Raw genomic sequence first — 17,814 nt, 5'->3', positions numbered from 1 at the left:
TGTGGCTTCTCAATAACTATATAACAGAAAAATCATCGCGTTTCAGATTTTTATTTCAAGTGGCAAATATGAACACTATGAGCTTTAATTGATGATCGACACCAGTATTACGCAAAAAGGGGATGTAACAGATGAGACTTCTGCAGTTCTGAGTGAAGCTTTATGCGCTGTTATGCGGCATCGCGTGCGTTCATTACCTTGTCGGTGTTCGTCAGGGGGCGGCGGGAAGCACAGATCCGCTCACCTCGCCGTCTCGCAAGCAACTCTCTTCCTAACTTCTCCTTACTAATGTTTTTAAAGTTTGCAACGCAACAGAGACGCGAAAAAGTCTCACGCTAAACCTTCCACCTGGTGTGGTGCTTTTAGCGTTATCGTAAGATCTATACTGTTCTTCTGGAGGGCTCTGTCTTTTAACATGGGCTGGGGGGTGGTCCTTGACGTAATAGAGACGCGAAAAAGCCTCACGCTAAAACTTGCAGGTGGTGTGGCCCTTTTTGTGTTATCGTAAGATCTATGCTGTTCTTCTAGACGGCTCTAGCTTTTAACATGGGCTGGGGGTGGACATAGCGGTTAGCTGGCGACGTGGGTGTCTACCCCTTATCGTAGGGCCTTCAGCTTAACACGGTTCTGGTCTCGGCTTCTGTTCTCGTTTCTCCCTTCGGAACTGCGTCTGTCTCACGTTGGGAAGGTATGACATGCATTTAGGCATTCTTGTGTTAGTCTGTGGTATTCCATTTGCTCACTCGTTACTCGTATTACTTTGGTTAACTTAATGTCACGATTTATTCGGAGCTATGTGACATACTACTGGATTTGCTTATCATGTCAGAGTTTTCATGTAAGGTGTTGGATTTGCCTGACACCTTATAAAATAAATATTGTCGTTCACTTAATTCAATCGATAGTCAATAAGAATCACTTCTGCTCACAGTAATATAAGATAGCAAACATTCTTTTCGATTATTACATTATTTTCCGGTAACAGAAGATGAATTTTCCTCAAGGCCTCTGAGAGAACAACTACTTCGCCAGTATCATACTATGTTTTGTGTGTGGCATTACCAATTCACAACAAAGAAGTATGACAAATTTGTGAATGAATGGATGCATGCACTTGGGTACATGTCCAGCAGCTTAGGCAAGACAAAATATTAGTCAGTGACCAATAGTAAAACATCTCAAATGCTAACGAATATTCCATTTTGTTTATATATGTTTATGGCGAACTATTCCTAAGAATAGTCAGATTGTATAATATTATTTTCTTTGGAGATTATTCGTTTTGAAAATAGGGCAAATTTTATTTTGAAGTTACTGAAAGTGCCGGCCGCGGTGGTCTCGCGGTTAAGGCGATCAGTCCGGAACCGCGTGAGTGCTTCGGTCGCAGGTTCGAATCCTGCCTCGGGCATGGATGTGTGTGATGTCCTTAGGTTAGTTATGTTTAAGTAGTTCTAAGTTCTAGGGGACTGATGACCACAGATGTTAAGTCCGATAGTGCTCAGAGCCATTTGAATTTTGAAAGTTACTGAAAGTATACAATAGATTCTACGGACACCATACGAAGCATACGAAGCTAGCTCATGACTTTGTAAGTTACAGTTACTGTCATGATGGCAACTCGTTATGACATTAGAAGTAAAATTCAGTATCACAGCAAACACAAAGTGGTTGCCACTGGACCTTTAATTATTGTTATAGACTCCGTTTAAACTGATTAAATGTTCAGAATGTTCAATATTAACGGATTTTTCATTTTATTTAATAATGTGTTATAGCGCCAGTGTGTGGTTTGTACATTCAATCAAATGTGATGGCTTATCAGGTTAAGCATTGATCATATACCTAAGCAATGAGCCTATAGGAAATATCCTCAGGCATGACGTTTTAGTTTATTATTTCTTTACTTTGCTACAATATTCACATACACCATTGAATTTACTTGTAAAATTATGTAATTGTACGACACACAGTTAAGGATAATGGCGTCATAAACATTGAGATGCGTGAGAAACTGCCGCATCATGCAAACTTATCACTTCTTTGCTACTAAAACTGTTCGCAACACATTTCGTGGCCAGTATGCGTTGTGCCGCTCAATTTATCTAAAAAACTATTTTATTGTTCAGCACTGAGTTCAAGAGATACAACGTCATAAACATTGAGCTGCGTGAAAAATAACTGCACTGCTAAATTAGTTGGAGATACAGGTGAACTGTGCTTGCAGGTATGTGTGAAATATGTTGAATTTATGTGAAATAAATGAGATATGTGCGTACACGGGGAAAGCTATGGACAATTAGCTCCTCATACCCCTGGTTCACGTCAACCGAACTGGAAAGAAATTCTATCGAGTAAGATCAAGCAACTTCCTATTGGGATAGTTGCGGATGGAGAAGATGGACTAATGGAAAAAGGTAGTGAACCAGATAAGATGTATCACGTTACGTGTCTTATCTAGTTCATTTGTTAAATTGTTTATAATACATAAAAGGATAGTGAATTTTCACTCTGCAGCGGCGTATGCGCTGATTTGAAGCTCCTGACACGTTAAATCCATGTACTGCACCGGGCTATGAAACCAGGGCCTTTCACTGGCAAGTGCTGTACCGACTGAACTGGCGGCGTGTGACTCACGAGTGACTCTCACTCTTGCTGTAGAACCCCTCTGCTGTCATTCAAATTTCCCAGACGTTCTTTTGCATACCTTCCGGAACTGACACTCATATAACAAAGAATAATGCTAAGACGTAGCTTAGCTGCAGGCTGGAGGATATTTCCAGCATGGTGTGCGCTGATTTGAAACATCCTTGGAGATAAAACTGTGTAAATGTTGTATAGCATTGTTACCTGGGATATCTGATGAGGTGGGTTCAGCGGCCAAGCGGCTTGGCGCGCACTGGCTAGATTCCCTGCAGGCATTTGAGATGTGTGTTACTTGTGTACTTGTAGCGCATTGGTGATATGAAATGAAATGATCGTGTGGCACTAATGGCCGAGAGCGCCACCTGGGGAATTTCGGCGGCTCAGGTGCAAGGTTTTGCACTTAACACCACACTGGGCGACCTGCTTGTAAATGATGACGAAGTAATGATGAGGACAAGCCAACACCCAGCCGGGAATCAAACCCGGGCCCTCTGCATGACAGCCAGACACGATCGCCGCTTCTCTAAGGGGGTGGACAGATTATACGTGAGCGCGATAGATGCGAAAATAGAAGTAACAAACTCCAAAATGCAAAGATCGCTTTTGTAGAGCATTTACTCAGACAACCAGTTACGGGGAACAACGTTGTCATTTTCAAATTTTACGCACCACACTTCTAGGAATCTCGTCCATGGGTACAATAGTTTGTCTCATATAATAAAAAGACATTCGAAGAACATTCCAAGAACTCTGTCATGCATTGTCTTGGAATAACTTTTTACTGTGTGACCTACGTAATTGTACACATGGACGAGATCGCTTAAAGTGTAGTGCATAAGACCAGAAGATGACAACATAGTTTGCCGAAACCTGTTATCTGAATAAATGCTATACAAAAGCCATAGTGTCACTTTGAACTTTGTTACTACTGTAAGGGACAGACAAATGAAAACCGAACATCCTCCATAACACTCTTTCCGCGCGACAGGTGTTCCCACAGTTGCTACCGTTCGATAAGGTGGCTGCTGTGGTAGAGGAACGGCATAATGCCGCACAACATCTGAACGCAATTGTTGGATTATGACCTTCGTGGTTGGTGGACTGGCATGTGTGTTCGTCTAGCTCTCATAGTTTCGTACGGCTAGCACCTATGAATCGACTACGCTTCTGACAGCTGTGTAATATAAGTGGCTTGCATTCCTCGCCCGCTAGCTACATGACCTACGACGATCACGTGGAAACGAGTTCCTCGAACGTGGAACCTCAATCGGTCGAAGCGATTACGTTGCGAAACACTGCAGCGTCCTCTGTACAGCATGTATTTTTCGCCGTGCGATTTTCACATCTTTGGCGACCCGAAGAAAGACGTACATGCATGTCGGTTTCAGCCGGACGACGGAGTGCAATAGGGTAGCGGCCGACCGTGTTCTACGAAAAAAGAATCGATCGTCTCGTCTCCCAGTGGGATAAATGTATTAACGCGTATGGCGAATACTTTCAAATGGAACCATTCCATGGTCCCATTGTGGCGAGTGTTCGGTTTTCATTTGACTGCCCTTCATATTTTCGTATTAATCTAGATCGTCTCCTGAGTGGAATGATGTCGGGCATATACGAAACAGATGCGTGTATAGTCTAGTGATATGTTTGTGTTAATAATGATAATAAATGACAGAGGGTGAAACGCACTGACGGCACATATCCGACCCCTCACCAACGGGCCGTTAAGCCTTAAATCCCCACCCGACGGTTGGATCACTATCTACAGTGTTACGTGTCCTCACTTCAGGAGTCACAGCAGAGAGCTTTGGAATTTATTTATGGACGTTGGTACATAGACCGATGATTTTAAACGTAATGCCACCAACAATCCTCCCTTGACTAGGCAACTGCTATCAGTGAGAATTTCATCCATCACCAGAAGTCGCTCTGACGTATCACCAAGTCGGCGCCATCGCACAAGTTACATTAGCGACTTCGGCTACGGTGGCCGGTGTTATGACAGTGTGCTAAATCAGGGCCCCAAACCAGAACCTTTTGCCTCTCGCGGGAAAATACAGTACCGACTAACGTATGCAGGCATAACTGAGACACCACACGCCTTGACCGCATTATCTGGCGACGTTAATGAAAAACACACACTATTTAAAAGATGGACCAGATCCACAATTTTTAAAATACGGTAATAAAATGTTGTACCACGCTTTGAAGGAAAGTAACATATTCACTGCTAGATTCCTTGTATTAGATAAATTTATCTTCTTTTATAGAATTTATATTTTATTTTCAAGAAATAATAAATATACCTTTATCCCAGAAACTGTTCAAGAGGTTTCTTCCCCTGTTCAATTTTCATGTAGCAAGCTTCTCTCATTAGTTTTTTAAAAATATATCGCTAGGACAATTCAATAATTTGTAGTTAACATTCTGTAAGTACAACGTAAAATTCACTCAAAATTCCAAGTACTTCAATCCATTTCTCGGCTTCCATTCAGAATTTCAAAATTTGCTATTGGGACAACATTTATTGGGTTTATAGAAATAAGTGTACAAAATTTCATAATTCTGGACTTCATAGATTCTGAGAAATCACTACATAAACTTTAAAAAAAACATGATTTTCCGGAAATGGAATTTAAAGTTCAAAGTACGTTTCTTCTGATTCATCTCTTCAGAAAGCCGCAAATTTACACAGAGGGACCTGTTTCCTTTCAAGGCTTCTCATTTCGTTTACTGTTTTCTGCCATCTTTCCGTTAAGAGGTCTTCAGCTGACTTTCAGATATACAGGCGCTGTAAATCTATTTTTCTCAAGACGTTTAGAGTGAAATTTCCTGTCTTAAAGCACCTCCTCTCTGATACCTTCATCCTCCCTAAATTCGTGACATTAAATACAAGGACTTCATCATAACTTCCAATTCTGACAACTGCAGCAGGTGAATATGTGGTTTTAGGGCATCGTTTTCATATGAGTGATTTTAGAGACTCAGTTGGGTTCTGGGTTTTGCCATACTCACGCTCTTTTAGAAATTCGGGATCGGCCAGAAGCCTGTAAGTGGGCCTGACAACACCCAGTATACAACGTGGAAGCCTCTCCTTGTGAATGTAGGGGTTCTTATCCCTCTGAGGCGGTAGACATTTACACCCGCTAATGTGGGACAGATGATGACTCGGAAGTTCATCTGTATTTTTCAGACATTTCGGACGTGAATTTCGTCTCGGAAACTATTGTCCGTGAGTGCTACTAATTACACTACTGCCTATTAAAATTGCTACACCATGAAGATGACGTGCTACAGACGCGAAATTTAACCGACAGGAAGAAGATGCTGTGATATGCAAATGATTAGCTTTTCAGAGCATTCGCACAAGGCTGGCGCCGGTGGCGACACCTACAACGTGCTGATATGAGGAAAGTTTCCAACCAATTTCTCATACACAAACAGCAGTTGACCAGCGTTGCCTGGTGAAACGTTGTTGTGATGCCTCGTCCAAGGAGGAGAAATGCGTACCATCGCGTTTCCGACTTTGATGAAGGTCGGATTGTAGCCTATCGTGATTGCGGTTTATCGTATCGCGACATTGCTGCTCGCATTGGTCGAGATCCAATGACTGTTAGCAGAATATGGAATCGGAGGGTTCAGGAGGGTAATACGGCACGCCGAGCTGGATCCCAATGGCCTCGTATCACTAGGAGTCGAGATGACAGGTATCTTATCCGTATGGCTGTAACGGATCATGCAGACACACCTCGATCCCTGAGTCAACAGATGGGGACGTTTGCAAGACAACAACCATCTGCACGGACAGTTCGACTACGTTTGCAGCAGCATGGACTATCATCTCGATGACTATGACTGCGGTTACCCTTGACGCTGAATCACAGACAGGAGCGCTTGCAATGGAGTACTCAACGACGAACCTGGGTGCACGAATGGCAAAACCTCATTACTTCGGAAGAATCCAGGTTCTGTTTACGGCTTCATGATGGTCGCATCCGTGTTTGGCGACATCGCAGTGAACGCACATTGGTAGCGTGTATTCGTCATCGCCATACTGTCGTATCACCGGGCGTGATGGTATGCATTTCTTCTTGGTGTATCAATTTTAATGGCCAGTAGTATAATAAAGAATATATTGAAAATTGCCATTTTCTGTCAGTTTCATGAACGTTCTCTGTTTTGGGGTCGGTTGGTGGAAAGTGCACTTTTGAAACAAGGATGTCTGACAACGTAGAGAAAACAAGACGGATAAAGACAACCAAACTACAAGGTAGCACAGTTACACAATTTAAAGGTTTTGTGAGTGTGTATGCAAAAGTAAATCAACGGACTATTAGAAATCACGTCATAGATACAGCGCGACGCATATGCACGAAACTACGTTGGGAGGGGGGAGAGGGGAATGTTTGCCGGAATTAAAATTCGGAAATTATTTTGAAGCACGTGACGTAGTGAGCGAGTGCAGATATGTGCAGTTATGGCGTGGCAGTGTGGGCTATAACACGTACTCGCGATGCACGGCCTGAGCGCGCTTGCCGAATTCAAAATATACGCGACATATTGGTTAGAAGCTGTGTTCCGGACGAATTACTGCCAGTCTGAATTACGGTCTGCGCCGTCGAGTCGCGTCGTAACACGGACCTCAATTTATCCCGGCCGAGCCTGCAAATCAGCCCCCGCGCGCAGTGTTTATGGGGTCGTACAAACGCACGCGCGCTCTCCTCCCCTTGGCGGCTTGCGGTCGCCCTGTTTCGTCCCCGGGGCGAGTGTTTGTTGTTAATTATAGACGCGCGCCAAGCGCCGTGCTCCGTGTCGGCCGCCGGCCTTCCCAGGGAGCCCCGGCGTGTCGCTTTGTTACGTCGCTACTGTGCGACGAAAGCGGGAACAACTAGGCAACACGCGGCCGGCGAGGCTCGCTGCTCTGTCGTATTTGTCCCTCAGAGACACGGATGAACACCAGCAATTGTTTACAAGAAAACGAAATACCACAGATACTACTCAGAATCTTCCTCCTTTCGTCAAGGGAAATTTCGAAGTTCCTTCCACAGATGACGGAAATGAACAGTGAATCTTTTAATGTTCTTCTTGGTGATTATATAACCACAATTTTCTTTCTCGATCAGTAGCTGATATAGTATTTTCCCGAGAACACCAGGCCTACACATACACGCCGCTGTTTTCATTTTCTCTATTTTTCTTTCGTTTCGACCAGTTTCGGAATCACGGCCCCATCTGCATCCGTTCATTCTTATTCAAATGATACAAAACAATCAAGCTGGCATCATCAATGGTCACAGTAGGTCCCGGGAGTCGGGTGTTCCTGTTTGACAGGTTGGGTGATTGCAAGAATGAGAGCTTGAGAAGGGTGCAGCGAACCCTGAACTAGCTGGAAATAAATGTTGTTGTTGTAGTGGTCTTCAGTCCTGAGAGAGGTTTGCTGCAGCACTCTATGCTACTGTATCCTGTGTAAGCTTCTACATCTCCCAGTACCTACTGCAGCCAACATCCTTCTGAATCTGCTTAGTGTATTCATCTCTTGGTCTCCCTCTACGATTTTTACCCTCCACGCTGCCCTCCAGTACTAAATTGGTGATCCCTTGATGCCTCAGAACATGTCCTACCAACCGATCCTTTCTTCTAGTCTTCTCCCCAATTCTATTCAATACCTCATCATTAGCTATGTGATCTACCCATCTAATCTTCAGCATTCCGAAAGCTTTTATTCTCTTCTTGTCTAAACAATTTATCGTCCATGTTTCACTTCCATGCATCACTACGCTCCATACAAATACTTTCAGAAACGACTTCCTGACACTTAAATCAATACTCTATGTTAACAAATTGCTCTTCTTCAGAAACGCTTTCCTTGCCATTGCCAGACTACATTTTATATCCTCTCTACCTCGACCATCATCAGTTATTTTGCTCACCAAATAGCAAAACTCCTTTATTACTTTAAGTGTCTCATTTCCTAATCTAATTCCCTAAGCATCACCCGACTTAATTCGACTACATTCCATTATCCTCGTTTTGCTTTTGTTGATGTTCATCTTATACCCTCACTTCAAGACACTGTCCAGTTCGTTCAACTGCTCTTCCAAGTCCTTTGCTGTCTGTGACAGAATTACAATGTCGCTGGCGAACCTCAAATTTTTTATTTTTTCTCCATGTATTTTAGTACCTACTCCGAATTTTTCTCTTGTTTCCTTTATTGCTTGCTCAATATACAGATTGAATAGCATCGGGGTGAGGCTACAACCCTGTCTCACTCCCTTCCCAACCACTGATTCCCTTTCATGCCCCTCGACTCTTACAACTACCATGTGATTTCTGTACAAATTGTAAATAGTCTTTCGCTCCCTCTATATGCTAGAAACGTAGGTAAAGATAAAAAAGTATTGAAATAAACTAAAATTAGTTCCAAAATGGATCAAACTCCTCTACGCACTATTGGACTTTACATCTGAGGTAAAAATGTCCAAATGTGTGTGAAATCTTATGGGACTTAACTGCTAAGGTTATCAGTCCCTAAGCTTACACGCTACTTAACCTAAATTATCCTAAGGACAAACACACACACCCATTCCCGAGGGAGGACTCGAACCTCCGCCGGGACCAGCCACACAGTCCACGACTGCAGCTCCTTTGACCGCCCGCGCGGTATCTGAGGCCATCAGTCCCTAGACCTAGAACTACGTAAACCTAACTAACTTAAGTACATCACACACATCCATGCCCCAGGCAGGATTCGAACCTGCGACCTCAGCAGCCGCGTGGTTCCGGTCTGAAGCGCCTAGAACCGCTCGGGCACCGCGGTTGGTTCTATAATCAGTATAATATAAAATGTATCTGCAGACAGTAATGAAGGTTTGCTGTCGGTGGAACTCAAACAGTTGAGGTCACTTTTTTTCTATTTCTTTCTTTAAAGAGTCCCACAAGTTTCCATATGTTACGGCTCTCTTTGTACGTCAGTTACACCTCCAGCGGTATATGAGTAAAAAATATGGAAGATATTTTTATTGTGTATCCAGTCAAAATAGCCGGAAAATTTTTGAAAATTGAATATACACTGATGAGGCTAAAAAGCTTAATAGCTTGTTTTTTCCGACTTTGGAACGAAATACATAACTGATTCTGCATATGAGGGGTCCGACTGTTTGTTGGTAGGTTTGTGGAGGTGTACGACGTTAGATGTCTAGGCACAGGTCATGTAATTCGCATAAATAAGGGCCGCTGATTAACATACCGGCTGATGGTGTCCGGTACTGACCAAGATGGATTCCATAGGATGTACGTCAGGCTTATGTGGTCGCCGAGACATCAACATGACGTCACTATAATGCTCCTCAAACCATTGTAGCAGAGTTCTGGCTCCGAGACACGGACAATTATACTGTTGAAACGTGACACCGCCCTTTTCCTTCCATCATTTTGTGTGGTTTATCGACGACAAAATATCTCGTAAATGTTTGAAATTATGTGTAAAAAGTATGGATATTCGCACGTCAAGGGTTATGCCGCTTTTTTAGCCTCATTCACATTCCTGTGATATGTAGGTGGTTCTTTAACTCACAGCGACTCTTTCCAGACAGTAAGTGGTAATTCTTCCAAGCTTGGTTCAAATCGGACCCGTGATTTAGGAAGAGATGTAATATACACATATATACATACATTTTTAAAATGTATGGATGAGAAGGTTCTCCACCAAAACAGGGAGAAGAGAAACCTATGTAAGTTGTTGACAACAAGAAAACACAGAATGATATGATATATGTTACATCAGGTAGTAACTTCAATGGTGCTACGTAGAACTTCATCTGGCAAACACTGTAGGGGGTAACAGAGACTGAAATGTATCCAACAAATAATAGAAGTCGTTGAGTTTCCTTCTGTGAAATGAAGAGGCTGTCATAGAAGAGGAAATCGTTGTGGGCCGCATCAGACCAGTGAGGACACTGAAAAAGATGTCTCACGAATCTGTTAATGCCTCGTAGAGTCTACATCTACATCCACATACATACTCCGCAATCCACCATACGGTGCGTGGCGGAGGGTACCTTGTACCACAACTAGTATCTTCTCTCCCTCTTCCACTCCCAAACAGAACAAGGGATAAACGACTGCCTATATGCCTCTGTACGAGCCCTAATCCCTCATATCTTATCTTTGTGGTCTTTCCGCGAAATGTAAGTTGGCAGCAGTAAAATTGTACTGCAGTCAGCCTCAAATGCTGGTTCTCTAAATTTCCTCAGTAGCGATTCACGAAAAGAACGCCTCCTTTCCTCTAGAGACTTCCATTCTTTGCACCAATCACAAATCCTGTATAAGTCATCTCGTATCCTCCTACAGTCGCTCAACGACGACACCTTCCCCTACACCACAGCATCATCAGCAAACAGCCGCACATTGCTATCCACTCTATCCAAAAGATCATTTTGATGGACGTTATTAGAGGAAGATACGACCGACAGGACTGGGGCTACAATATTTTGCAATGGAGGAAGCGTTAAAGGTTACATAAATTTAAGGGATGACGCAGGTTCTAATTCATACCTCACATTAAGGAGAGAACGGTTTAAAATAAAGTACACGAATTTGCAGGGAGTGGAACTGTGTAGAAAGGCACCTCAGACCTCGTTCGTCTGAAAGAAAATTGCCCATAACGAGGTGCTTTTCCTCGACGAGTTCTTATTACAGCGAGGAGCTCTCATTAATTCGCGCCGCCACACCCGGGGCTGTCTGTTCGCGTCGCGTCGCGAGCGCCGCCTCGACAGCGGGCAGTTTAGCGGGCGCGGCTCCGTAATTAAAGAGCCTCACGTGTGACTCTAAATGAAATTAATGAGGCTTTAAACGCTAAGCCGGAGCGCGCCACAAAGGAATTCCAACTTTAATCCGCTCAGCGCCGCCGGCGCAGCCAGCTCGCCGCACCGCACCGCCCTTCACCCTGCCGCGGCTCCGGAAGACGATCCCTCGCGGAGCAGACACTACTCGCTGTCCGTGTAGTTGCCGCTCTCCGCGCCTCCGATATCTCTCGAGGGAAAGCAACTCTGGTACGACTTCAACATCACTCTCCTAGGCAACCCTTCAGGCGTGACGTAAAGTTCTAATTATCACCTCAAAAAACTAGAGGTTTGACCGTGAATCTGGTTGTGGCGTTTGATCATTTCTACTCCGTCCATGTTTCACTTCTATACATGGCTACACTCCATACAAATAGTTTCAAAAAAGACTTCCTGACACTTAAATCTATACTCGATGTTAACAAATTTCTCTTCTTCAGAAACGCTTTCCATACCATTGCCAGTCTACATTTTATATCCTCTCTACTTCGACCATCATCAGTTATTTTGCTCCCCAAATAGCAAAACTCCTTTACTACTTTAAGTGTCTCATTTCCTAATCTAATTCCCTCAGCATCGCCCGACTTAATTCGACTACATTCCATTATCCTCGTTTTGCTTTTGTTACTCCTCTCAAGACATTGTCCATTCCATTCAACAGCTCTTCCAAGTCCTTTGCTGTCTCTGACAGAATTACAATGTCATCGGCGAACGTCAAAGTATTTATTTCTTCTCCATGGATTTTAATACCTACTCCGAATTTTTCTTTTGTTTCCTTTACTGCTTGCTCAATATACAGATTGAATAGCATCGGGGAGATGCTACAACCCTGCCAACCACTGCTTCCCTTTCATGTCCCTCGATTCTTATAACTGCCATCTGGTTTCTGTACAAATTGTAAATAGCCTTTCGCTCCCTGTATTTTACCCCTGCCACCTTTAGAAGTTGAAAGAGAGTATTCCAGTCAACATTGTCAAAAGCTTTCTCTAAGTCTACAAATGCTAGAAACGTAAGTTTGCCTTTCCTTAATCTTTCTTCTAAGATAAGTCGTAAGGTCAGTATTGCCTCACGTGTTCCAGTATTTCTAAGAGATCCAAACTGGTCTTCCCCGAGGTCGGCTTCTACTAGTTTTTCCATTCGTCTGTAAAGAATTCTTGTTGGTATTGTGCAGCTGGCTTATTAAACTCTAGTTCGGTAATTTTCACATCTGTCAACACCTGCTTTCTTTGGGATTGGAATTGTTATATTCGTCTTGAAGTCTGAGGGTATTTCGCCTGTCTCATACATCTTGCTCACCAGATGGTAGAGTTTTGTCAGGACTGGCTCTCCCAAGGCCGTCAGTAGTTCCAATGGAATGTTGTCTACTCCGGGGGCCTTGCTTCGACTCAGGTCTTTCAGTGCTCTGTCAAACTCTTCACGCAGTATCGTATCTCCCATTTCATCTTCATCTACATCCTCTTCCATTTCCATAATATTGTCCTCAAGTACATCGCCCTTGTATAGACCCTCTATATACTCCTTCCACCTTTCTGCTTTCCCTTCTTTGCTTAGAACTGGGTTTCCATCTGAGCTCTTGATGTTCATAGTGTCAGCATAGTTATCGTGGCATGTTTATCTTCTGCCGTTAGGTCAGACGATAGAAGTGCCACTTGCACGCTTAGAGTAGCAGATTGATGGTGACCAACTTTAAACAGAACTTGATTAATTTACACACACATTTATTAAAATAATAAAAAGCATAGAAATTACTTAACTTGATTCTGGATTCTGTTTACAATTGACAATCTGAAGTTCCTTTGGTCTTGGTACGTTAATCTTATTCTCACATATCTCTGATACTTGACAAAGTGTCTATACATTTCTCTTCATGGCTATGTACAGGAATATGATAATCGTATTAGGCGCAGACTGAAACTTGACTACAGACTAATGCAGACTGACTAATCGGAGGCCTGTACACTCGTTATAATACCTCACGCGTTCAGGTATCACTGCGCGAGTGTGAGCCACGAGGAGAAAAGGTTCTACGTTAGCAGCAATCTCATTGGCTGCGTTACATATTAATACGCGGATCGGCGGAAGCAGAATTTGGTCCTTCTCTAAGATAGCGCCATCTCATAGTTCGGAGACAGACGAGCGCTGCGCCTGCGCTGTTGTGCTCAGCGAGGCGCGCTCTAGTGGGAAAGTTGTGTACTCGCTGACTCCGCGCAACTATGTATAGAACACTCTTAAATGGGACACACTTTTGCAATCAGTGGATAACTACGCAGAGAACTAAACTGCACAAAAGAATTAAAGGCTATTTCTTCGAACACCTCCCCCCCCCCCCCCCCCACCTCCACCATCCCCATGTCACCCATAGCGACGGCGACCTCTTTATCCGCAAAGTGCCTACCCAAAAAAAAGGAGGGAGGCACTGAGTGCAGAGGTTCATGTGAGCTTTTTCGTGGCTTAAAGATGTCACATTGGCATCACAATTCCGCCCAGCGCTTCGCTGTCAAGTCACACGATGGGGAGATCGTCACAGCCCCCTTTCCCTTCTCTCACCCCTTCCCTTGACGCCTCTGTCGTGGAGGTCATAACGGCGAAGGCCAGCGTCGAAATTACGCTGTTTTCTTGTAAGTGGCTGAGCAAAACGTTTCAGACACAGCGCTGTTCAGAATGTGGTCTGACGCAGCAAAGAGTGTTTATGCTTTTACAAGTCTCATACTCTCCTGGAAATTGAAATAAGAACACCGTGAATTCATTGTCCCAGGAAGGGGAAACTTTATTGACACATTCCTGGTGTCAGATACATCACATGATCACACTGACAGAACCATAGGCACATAGACACAGGCAACAGAGCATGTACAATGTCGGCACTAGTACAGTGTATATCCAACTTTCGCAGCAATGCAGGCTGCTATTCTCCCATGGAGATGCTGGATGTAGACCTGCGAGAGGGCTGTACAAGCAATGATCACACGCACGGCACAGCGGACACACCTGGAACCGCGGTGTTGGCCGTCGAATGGCGCTAGCTGCGCAGCATTTGTGCACCGCCGCCGTCAGTGTCAGCCAGTTTGCCGTGGCATACGGAGCTCCATCGCAGTCTTTAACACTGGTAGCATGCCGCGACAGCGTGGACGTGAACCGTATGTGCAGTTGACGGACTTTGAGCGAGGGCGTATAGTGGGCATGCGGGAGGCCGGGTGGACGTGCCGCCGAATTGCTCAACACGTGGGGCGTGAGGTCTCCACAGTACATCGATGTTGTCGCCAGTGGTCGGCGGAAGGTGCACGTGCACGTCGACCTGGGACCGGACCGCAGCGACGCACGGATGCACGCCAAGACCGTAGGATCCTACGCAGTGCAGTAGGGGACCGCACCGCCACTTCCCAGCAAATTAGGGACGCTGTTGCTCCTGGGGTATCGGCGAGGACCATTCGCAACCGTCTCCATGAAGCTGGGCTACGGTCCCGCACACCGTTAGGCCGTCTTCCCCAACATCGTGCAGCCCGCCTCCAGTGGTGTCGCGACAGGCGTGAATGGAGGGACGAATGGAGACGTGTCGTCTTCAGCGATGAGAGTCGCTTCTGCCTTGATGCCAATGATGGTCGTATGCGTGTTTGGCGCCGTGCAGGTGAGCGCCACAATCAGGACTGCGTACGACCGAGGCACACAGGGCCAACACCCGGCGTCATGGTGTGGGGAGCGATCTCCTACACTGGCCGTACACCTCTGGTGATCGTCGAGGGGACACTGAATAGTGCACGGTACATCCAAACCGTCATCAAACCCATCGTTCTACCATTCTGAGACCGGCAAGGGAACTTGCTGTTCCAACAGGACAATGCACGTCCGCATGTATCCCGTGCCACCCAACGTGGTCTAGAAGGTGTAAGTCAACTACCCTGGCCAGCAAGATCTCCAGATCTGTCTCCCATTGAGCATGTTTGGGACTGGATGAAGCGTCGTCTCACGCGGTCTGCACGTCCAGCACGAACGCTGGTCCAACTGCGGCGCCAGGTGGAAATGGCATGACAAGCCGTTCCACAGGACTACATCCAGCATCTCTACGATCGTCTCCATGGGAGAATAGCAGCCTGCATTGCTGCGAAAGGTGGATATACACTGTACTAGTGCCGACATTGTGCATGCTCTGTTGCCTGTGTCTATGTGCCTGTGGTTCTGTCAGTGTGATCATGTGATGTATCTGACCCCAGGAATGTGTCAATAAAGTTTCCCCTTCCTGGGACAATGAATTCACGGTGTTCTTATTTCAATTTCCAGGAGTGTATTTGTAAAATCTTTGCGAGAGTGGTTCGTGCTCCAAAAATGTTGGAAATGGTAGATTTTGTGTATGAGTTAAAATTTTAACTATATATATATATATATATATATATATATATATATATATATATATATATATATATATATATACTTGCATGTTTCAGCTTAAATAAGTAAAAGGAAATGCGTATGCTAACTTATGAAGTTCTAAAAGTACCGAAAAGTAGGAACGTAAATCCGTGAACCTAATAAAGGAAACTAAAATTGAAGGGGAACAAGTGCCAGTACAGACAAGTGCAAGTGAATCGAATATAAGCACCACTACTGAGCGGGGTGAAAGATAAATAACTAATTAAAGAAAAACAAGCAGTACCAGCAGGAGTAGTGAAATCTTTGCTGCATGAGATGCAGGACTGTATACGACAGACAGAAGGAGACCGACATGGGCGAACAAATATTTCTTCAACAGTATGGGCGTACTCTTGACATTTACTGATAAGGGGTTGAGGACACTTTTGTAGAAATAGTATGTCTGTAATTGAGTATTGTGACGAAGCGAATCACGGAAATGGGAAAAGTGGAATAGGAGAACTGTCAGAGGGAAACCTCTAGGCATTCAAGAAGAATTACTTGCGCAACGGACGGAGCAGTAAGGAGGAGGAATTGTAACCAAGCCTTGCAAATAAGAGTGGAAATATTAGTACTAGCTGGAAAGAGATAACGGACTAAACCGAAATAGATCTGTGGAAAAAGAAAGGCAAAAGTTTAGGGATACAAATATAATGCCAACGGCCTTGCCGCACTGGTAACACCGGTTCTCGTCAGATCACCAAAGTTAAGCCCTGTCGGGCTGGGCTAGCACTTGGATGGGTGACCATCCGGTCTGCCTAGCGCTGTTGGCATGCGAGGTGCACTCAGCCCTTGTGAGCAGACTGAGGAGCTACTTGATTGAGAAGTAGCGGCTCCGGTCTCGCAAACTGACGTACAGCCGGGATAGCAGAGTGCTGACCACATGTCCTTCCATATCCGCATCCAGTGACGCCTGTGGACTGAGGATGAATCGAATCGGCGGCCAGTCGGTGCCTTTTGGCCTTCATGGCCTGTGCGACAGGAGAGAGAGAGAGAGATACAAATATAATCAAAGGGTCCAAATTACTGTAGATTATACAAGATCAGACATTTCTCGTGATGTTATTACGTTATTTCACAACCTCTTCGTTCGTATAGTCAGGCCAAAATAAAAATAAAGGTGTTGCTTACGCTGCGCACCCAATAGCATGATGGCACGTGAACCTCGTCTGTAAGAAAAAAATGGCTCTGAGTACTATGGGACATAGACATTCTGAGGTCATCAGTCCCCTAGACTTAGAGCTACGTAAACCTAACTAACCTAAGGACACCACACACATCCATGCCCGAGGCAGGATTCGAACCTGCGACCGTAGCGATCTCGCGGTTCCAGACTGTAGTGCCTAGAACCGCTCGGCCACCGCGGCCGGCCGTCTGTAAGAAGTATTAGGTACGAAAATATGATTCACTTCAAATACGATTTCTTTAGTTATCTGCGTCCTTATTTCGTGTTAGGTTAACATGGAGACAGGCTGTTTATGCAGCCGTTGTAGAATCTCTTCTGGAACAGGCGGCGAGTTCTGCGCTTCGACCATTGACAGTAATTTTTGTCCCTCATGTTGACGTACCCGACAGTTGGCGGTTTGTTGATGGGCCCTGCGGACACGAGAGAAATTGCTCTGCTATGAAGTTGAGAGCATCGTTAGGGCTTAAAGGGCCGCATTATTCATGTCAAGCGATGAGCTCGACGACCCCGAGCTGTAATTTGAGAGGCGTACGCTACGCGGCGCCACTGCGCTCCTCGCTCACCCCACTGCCTCTCTCGTCAACAACATAAACACAGCACTCTGCACGCCCTTATCGTAGCATCTATAACTGGGCTAATGGTTTCCAACGGGGGCGGCACCGTCCACTTGGATGATCCAAGGGAGCTTCTTTGACGACAGAATTTTGAGAACTTCACCCCCCTTTCCTCTTCCTCTGCCAG

General features: G+C 44.9%; 1 protein-coding gene and 1 pseudogene across 1 annotated transcript in view; both read left to right on the top strand.

Moving 5' to 3' along the window:
• The window catches only part of LOC126336803 (brain-specific angiogenesis inhibitor 1-associated protein 2), a 555,994-nt gene that overhangs the window by 228,696 nt on the left and 309,484 nt on the right, over window positions 1–17,814 (top strand). The gene's annotated exons all lie outside the window — the stretch shown is intronic.
• LOC126337311 (5S ribosomal RNA) lies at window positions 16,543–16,660 on the top strand (annotated as a pseudogene).

The sequence above is a fragment of the Schistocerca gregaria genome, chromosome 2, assembly GCF_023897955.1.
Source record: "Schistocerca gregaria isolate iqSchGreg1 chromosome 2, iqSchGreg1.2, whole genome shotgun sequence".
NCBI lineage: Eukaryota > Metazoa > Arthropoda > Insecta > Orthoptera > Acrididae > Schistocerca > Schistocerca gregaria.
Note: the sequence above shows the minus strand (reverse complement) of the source record. Positions and strands in the feature narration are given on the sequence as shown.